General features: G+C 42.3%; 1 protein-coding gene across 1 annotated transcript in view; it reads left to right on the top strand.

Moving 5' to 3' along the window:
* The first annotated feature begins 5,655 nt into the window (after positions 1 to 5,655).
* Positions 5,656 to 7,249, top strand: part of palm3 (paralemmin 3) — a 42,778-nt gene continuing 41,184 nt past the window's right edge. The window contains exon 1 of the mRNA XM_075462652.1: positions 5,656 to 5,992. The gene's annotated coding sequence lies outside the window, so the exon portion shown is untranslated. The remainder of the gene's footprint in view (positions 5,993 to 7,249) is intronic.

Genomic DNA, 7,249 nt, shown 5'->3' with positions numbered 1-7,249 from the left:
TATATAAAGCTTTCATGGAACAACTGCGCCCAGTTGCTTCAGGGACATGGAAACAGCTGCATTGCATACCTGCAGCTACATTAACATCTGTATTTTACAGCCTCCCAAGGGGCATTTACCTTATCTGCCCCATCACTGAAACCCACACTGAGCAGGCCTGTGGATTATTTCTTTCTTTCTTTTAATCTACAACATCTCGTCAAGTGACAGCTGATGACTTCAGATATGCTTGTATGATATTATAGAGCGAGGTCCATGTCAGAAAAATAACTGAGGTTGGGCCATACTCTGAGAAAATTTCAAGTTGAGGGAGTTGTGAAAGTCAAGAGCAAAACAGAGGAGGTGAGCCACTGTAGGACTGTAAATGGAGCAAGTGGGCATGTGTAACCTTCAAACACTGAGACACACATAAGTTCAGCAGGCATGTGCATCTCGTGACGCTCTTTGTTCTCCTAGATATTTGGTCTATGTCGGACAATTCTGCATCCCATGATTTACTGCACCATTGCAACACCTTGACTATTTTCTTTTTCAGCTATTCTGGGGTAAATTAGCTGCTTTGCTTGGGATCATTGTCCTGTTGCATGACCAAAGCTTCAGCTGTCAGACAGATGGCCTCACATTTGTTTCTAGAATACTTTGGTATACAGAGGAGTTCATGGTCGGCTCAATGACTGCAAGGTTCCCGGGTCCTGTGGCTGTAGAACAAGCGCAAATGACCCGTCCACCACTGTGCTTGACGGTTGGAAGGATGTGTTTGTGCTGATATGCCAAACGTGCTGCTGTGCATTATGACCAAACAGCTCCACTTTGGTTTCATCTGTACAGAGGACATTGTTCCAGAAGTTGTGTGGTTTGTTTAGATGTAACTTTACAAACCTAAGCCGTGCTGCCATGTTATTTTTAAAGAGAAGAGGCTTTCTCCTGCAACCCTTCCAAACAAGCCATACTTTTAAGTATTTTTCTTATCGTACTGTCATGAACGTCAACATTCTATGTGCTAACTGAGACCTGTAGAGTGAGATGTAGCTCTTGGGTTTTTTTGCAGTTTCTCTGAGCACTGCACAGTCTGATGCTGGGGTGAACCTGCTGAGACGTCCACTCCTGGGAAGATGGGCAGCCGTCTTCAGCGTTTTCCACTTGCGAATAAACTTTCTCATAGTAGAAAGATAGACTCCAAATTGTTTGGAAAGGACTATCCTCCTATCCTTCCCAAATTTATGGGCAACATTTGCTTTTCCAGGATCACAGCTGATGTCTTTCTTCCTTTGCATTGTGTAAACACACACCTGAGGGCTACAGATTAGCAAACTGCCAAAACTTCTGTTTTTTTAGAGAAAAAAAATGAAGTTTTCTCCCGATTATGCCAAACATTAGAATTTTTGCATGACTGTACGTGCTGTATGAAGCACATACTAAGGTGGAGTCTGAGGGTTTGGAGGTTTAGGTAAAAGATTAGCAGGATTAACAAGATTAACAAGGACAGGATGAATCACATAGACGCACTTGCTTCTACATGAATCATCAACACAAACATTCCTTGTCTAAGCAAGTCATCTGACCTAAAAAGTTAAAGTAACTATAATTTCATATGAATATAACTCAAAAGCATCATGCGACTACTTTCATGTGCAAAGATGACAAATTCAGTGTTTAAGGACTGTTTGTTTTAATATTTCAGCCCACACCATTTAATTCGCTGTCACCACTCATGTCAGTGTTCTTTTCAACCACGGCAGGCAGCTGTTTTCAGGGACCATTAGCTGGTGAACAGTAGCTCAAACGACAGCCGGATGTATGAAAGTTTAAAGCTTCTCCCCATTAACATTTTAACCCTTTGGCGTCGCGCTGAAAGTCATACAGCATGACGCCTGACTGAACCCGACTGATATGACTTTGTCAGTTAAAAAAAACATACCACGCTCAACTCAGCATAACTCACATTGAAAACCACAGATCCCACCACCCCCCACCCCCCTTTCCTAGGTCTACTGTATTCGTGTGAACACAAAAACACAGACAAAAAAGGGCTCTTTCGACAGCACACTGCACGTGCACATCAATGAAAACAAAGAGCGGTGTTTCGAAGGTGCTGGTGCTTGCATGCATGAATGCACAGACACAGAGGCCTGCGCACGAGTGTTGTAAACGGAAAGGTTGCTACACTGCCAAATCCCTCCCTCTATACACCAGATATACACACTCACAAAATGAATCAAATACAGAGAGTCAATTAGCATATTTCTAAGATAATACCATGTGATATGAGCCCGTGTGCTCCTAATTTCTGGTTGTTCTTGTGAAGACTCTCTCTTGTCTTGGGGAATCCGAAGTAGGCCGATTCTGAGGATGTGCTCATTTGAGATACTATCACTTTGGATTAGAGCCAAGGACATTCTTGTTTCAAATTGACATGCTGGGGACTTTCAGACATAAAGAATTAATCAGGTTTAGCAAAAAGAGATTATAGAGTAGATACAGCACTGGTACTGGCGGCCTGTCCAGTGTGTACCCCGCCTCTCGCCTGACGACCGCTGGGATAGACTCCAGCCCGACCGACGGATTCAGCGGGTATAGAACATGGATGGATGGATGGATGAATACAGCACTGGTCAAGTAAGCTGTAATTCAGGTGGCTTACATATCGACCATCTCTAAAGAACTTGTTACACTCGCACCTCAGGGGGGCCTACATTTGGGCAAATTAAGAGAGCAATTAATGGTGGGAAAAGTAGGCATAAGTATACTGGGATATAAAAAAAAATGTGAATGAGCTGCAATTAAAGGCACATTAAAGTAGCTTAGCCTAAATTGATTTAATTGAGATATTGAGTAGTTGAAAAGTGCCTTTTGGTTCATTCCTGAACAAGACCACGCTCTATTATGTTTGCCCCTCTAGAGGCAACATAGGCCTAGTTTGACATGAGGTAACAGAGGTGATTTCTTTGCTTTTTTTTTTTTTTTTTTAAAGAAATGCTTGAATTACAAACATGCAAAGTTATAAGCTCAATGTTTCCAGTGCAGACAATCTCAGCATATGTTGCAGTCTGTCTTAAAGGTGCTCTTCGTGGGGAAAAAAAAGGACATACAACACAAGACATTCAAAGTCAAATAAAATGAGAATAGTAGGACAAAATAAGTAGTAAAAAAAGCAATAAAGAAATAAAAAGGTGCAAATGGGCATTGAGGTAGGCAAGTCTGTATGTGCAAATGAAAGTTGTGTGGGATGGTGTATGAGTGTTAGTGGGCATGTGTGTATGTGTACGTATGAGAGTAAGGAGGGGGGGTTAAGAGTTTAGGAGCTGGACAGCCCTGGGCACAGAGGTAGATTTTCTCCTCTGGGTCCTGCAGGCAGGGCAGCGAAGCCAGCGAAGCCAGCGACCCGATGGAAGCCACTCAAATGATGAGAAGAGGGCGTGTGAAGGGTTGTGGTTTAGCCCTGCACAAAAGTACATTTACATGCAGACCTTGGTTGAGCTAAGGTTACAGTTTGACCTGTCCATTCAATCGGACCATATTCCTTGTCCCAGTAGACATGCAAGGGAAGGGAATCGGGTGATTGACTCCAATATGCCTGCTGTGGACTGTGTAGAAAAAAAGGCTCAAGACTTCTAACTTTCTTTGAGGGACACCATTGTACAATGGACCGCGAATGGGGACTTTATCTGATGGTGCTGCCGGATTACATTATTATTATTTATTTATTTTTAAATCAGAGCGACCGTTTGGAAGTCCTTTTAGTGAGTCTTAAAGAGCTGATTTTCTGCCACATCTTCTGATGCTTATGTGAATGAGAGCAGCTTTACCCAGCTGTATCAAATTACACTTTTACTTTTACAAAAGATGCCCTCTCTCCCCCTTTGTGGTAATTTGTTGTTACTGGCTGTTCATTTGGCATACTGGATGGAAACTGCAGAGCATGTGCAGAATACCAAAACCTATTTGAGTCTAGTTTAGTATGTACGTCTAGGAATGATTCGACGCCCTTCCAATCTAGGTGTGTCAAACTCTGCCCCCTTGTGATGATCATTTTTAAAGACCAGAACCACAGAATCCCCCTTTAAACACAGGATAGAAATCTCTTAAGAAGATGCAGATTCTTCATTAAAAAAATGTGTTAGGAACATATTTGGCCACTTGAAAGATTGCTCTGAAAGGTTCTAAACTTGTAGCTGTGATCAACTTGGATTCACAACAGTTACAATGGATTCCAACAGTCCAAAAAAAAGAGCCTAAAATGTCCCTTAACATGCCAAAAAGTAATTTTTTGTTGTTCGCGTTGTTCGTTTTGTTGACTGCTCAAGTTCATGTTGAATTTGATGCGAACAACAAGATTTAAACAACGAAATAATAATAGAAAATGGCAAGAGGACAGTAACATAATGGGGTATTAAAAGAGAATCTATGAGTGTAGAGGGGTTATTCACTCTGTGTGTGAGGTCAACATCCAAGACCATAAAAATCATCATTCTTAGCATGAAATATTAAGACATTTAGAAATGTCATCACAAGGGCCCTTGAGCACTTACAAACCGTAGTCAGTGGAGCTTCCACAAATGCAAATTAAAACACTCATATGCCACGAAAAAAAATCCTGTCATCAAGATTCATGAAGGTAGCCGCCTTGCCTGACACATACTGAAACAGCGTGGCTCAGCGGTACGTCGGCAGGACCTAAACTCATCTATTTGTAGCCCAGTCCGTTCCCTAGCTCCCGCCACAAATAAATACATACGAAAACAGTTCAACTCAACATTCATTTTCTTCAACATACCCAGCTAGATGTGTTTGTGTTATTTAGTCTTGCCTCATTAGCGTGAATAGCATGAATATTAAATGGAGTACAATGGATTCACAAACTTTAGCCTCCAAAATTATTGCAAAGTTATGCCACAGCAAGCACCAAATAATCTTTCACTTGCCTTTTTGGCAGTGACTTCTTTTTTAAAAAAATTGTTAGCTTTGATGTAATTCAATTATTCCATCTTCCCTTCCATGAAAAAAGCAAGATAAGCTTCAGTTGGATGTGATTGCTGAGGGGTAATATTACAAGAAAATACAAAGAATCCAACACCAAATGGAAGGCTGTCGCTTATGGCCATATTCCCTTTTACCAATTTGAGCTGAAAGGGATTTTTGAAAGAGATATTTAGATATATTCACACAGTATCCACAGCTTGGTTAGACTCAGCAATGAGAGTACACACATGCCTCATTTCATCCAAATCACCTCTGGTGTGGCTTTGATGAGAGACATCAAAATTCAATTTAGGGTTTAATTATCATTATAGAATGTCATAAGGGACTTGAGCACATAAGTAACCTATGGCTCCATTTATAAACGCCTAATACAATGTCAGCTTCTCAGCATTTGAGTATCAAAATAACTCGCGTTTCTCTCTAAAACATCACGGGCGTGCTGTTTGTTTGGTGTTAGCAGACACATCTTAACCTGTCGCTTTTGAGGAAAGCGGTTCTGTCTGCTATGCGGCCATTTAGGGCGACAATAACAGGAAACATGAGGCTGCCGCCGTTGTGTGTAGGGCTGGCCTCACCGTAATGACTGGAGTCAGGTAACCGCCGCACACACCGAGCCTGTTCTTCATCACTGACGGCTTTTAGACGCGAGGGGAGGCGGCGAGAGGAGGGACAGTTTCACCTTCTTTTTTTATACCGGTGCTGCTTCTCTCCTTTTGAAGCTAACTTTGTAGGACTTGAAGGAAGTTTATAAGTTTGACAACGTGCCGCCCTGTAGAGTTCATGTGACGGTATTGTCACTCCGGCGCGAGCATTAGCGCGGGGACTTCTCAGGTGCGCGAAGCTCGTGTCGTATTTTACGCTTCTTGCCACATAATTCATTGAGCTGGAGGGAAGGTAGCTCTGTTTTTCTTCGCTTTTTCTGTCGCCACTTTTTATTTTATTTTTTAAACTTGGTTTAATTTGTACTTCCTGGGTTCACTGGACGTAACGCCGAGTGGCACACTTTGAACAGGTAGGTGCATTTGTGCACGTTTTGGGAAACTTTTTTTTTTTTTTTAAAGGAAAGTTTTGGCGTACGTGGTCGGTTGACACCTTCTGAGCGTGGGCCAAGCCAGACTTGGACAGACCCAGCAGCTGTTGACTTGTCTGACCTCTGTTGAGCTCTGCTAAATAACGACTTTAGTATTTATTAGAGCCATTTAAAATGCAATCTGTAAAATCCGAAGTCGCTTTTGTTATTCTCTGATATTCGTGGCTCCTCAATTCGCTATATGTGTCTGGGGTTTTCTTTCAGGCAACCCCCTGTCCTTTTTTTTTTTTTTTTTGGCTTTTGAGTTGTTGACGTTCGAGAGTTTTTAAGCCCAGAAGCCCTCAGTTCGGCAAAGTATTTACAACTGTTTTATGATGCAGGCGATTGAGATCATGTTTCTATCTTTTGACCTTTTAGGGGGCACAGCTGCAGCTTACCTACAACGCTTTACCCTCCCCACACACACACATCAACATGTCGAGTTGCGGGAATCGCATTAACCTCACGTTTGCTTTGCGACGCATGAAACTCGCCTACCTACGTTGTTCTCATCACCTTTCGCCACATCCATGCTACATCCGTGTCAGAGTTTGGTTTCAATCAGCCAGTATCTCACTTGTAAACAAGCGCTGCTTAGCATGCAGCTGTGCACACTGGGCTTGCAAACAGAGACCCCAGCAGGAGCTCCTGACATGGCACTTATTTCTGTCAAGATCCAATCCAGGGAGTGTTACTCACATCTGGCTTAATTTGGCTCCCGGGTAGAGGTTACCCTGTTCAGGGTTTGCTAGCAAGCATGGCTCTCTGGTTTTAAAGAGATAAGCTGCACATAACGGATCTCTGTGCAGCTTACTTGGAAATGTATCAACTGCCCCCAACAAGTTGTGAATTTTTACTTAAAACTGCAGTCACCCCTTCCTACCCACACCCTTGATGTACCATAACCAGCCTGAGATTGAGTCACACTCAACAAAACTTCCATGACTGACACGCTGTGAAAAATTTGACACTTTTTTTTTTTTTTTTATCTGGACAATTTTCTAGAAAATTTCTCCTTCGGTGGACCGTTTGTTAGTCTGGAGTTGAAAGGTTTTGTGTCTCTGCTGCATGAGGAAATCTCGCACAGGGCCCATCAGTGGGATCGTAACGTGCAGAGCAGATTAGTTTTTATTCTGAATCTGCAGAAATCTTTCCAATTTTTTGACAAAAAGACAGAGAAGAGGTAGAGTGGGTGGAATA

Source organism: Odontesthes bonariensis, chromosome 4 (assembly GCF_027942865.1).
Source record: "Odontesthes bonariensis isolate fOdoBon6 chromosome 4, fOdoBon6.hap1, whole genome shotgun sequence".
In the NCBI taxonomy this organism is placed as follows: domain Eukaryota; kingdom Metazoa; phylum Chordata; class Actinopteri; order Atheriniformes; family Atherinopsidae; genus Odontesthes; species Odontesthes bonariensis.
This window is presented reverse-complemented; position numbering and strand designations above follow the sequence as displayed.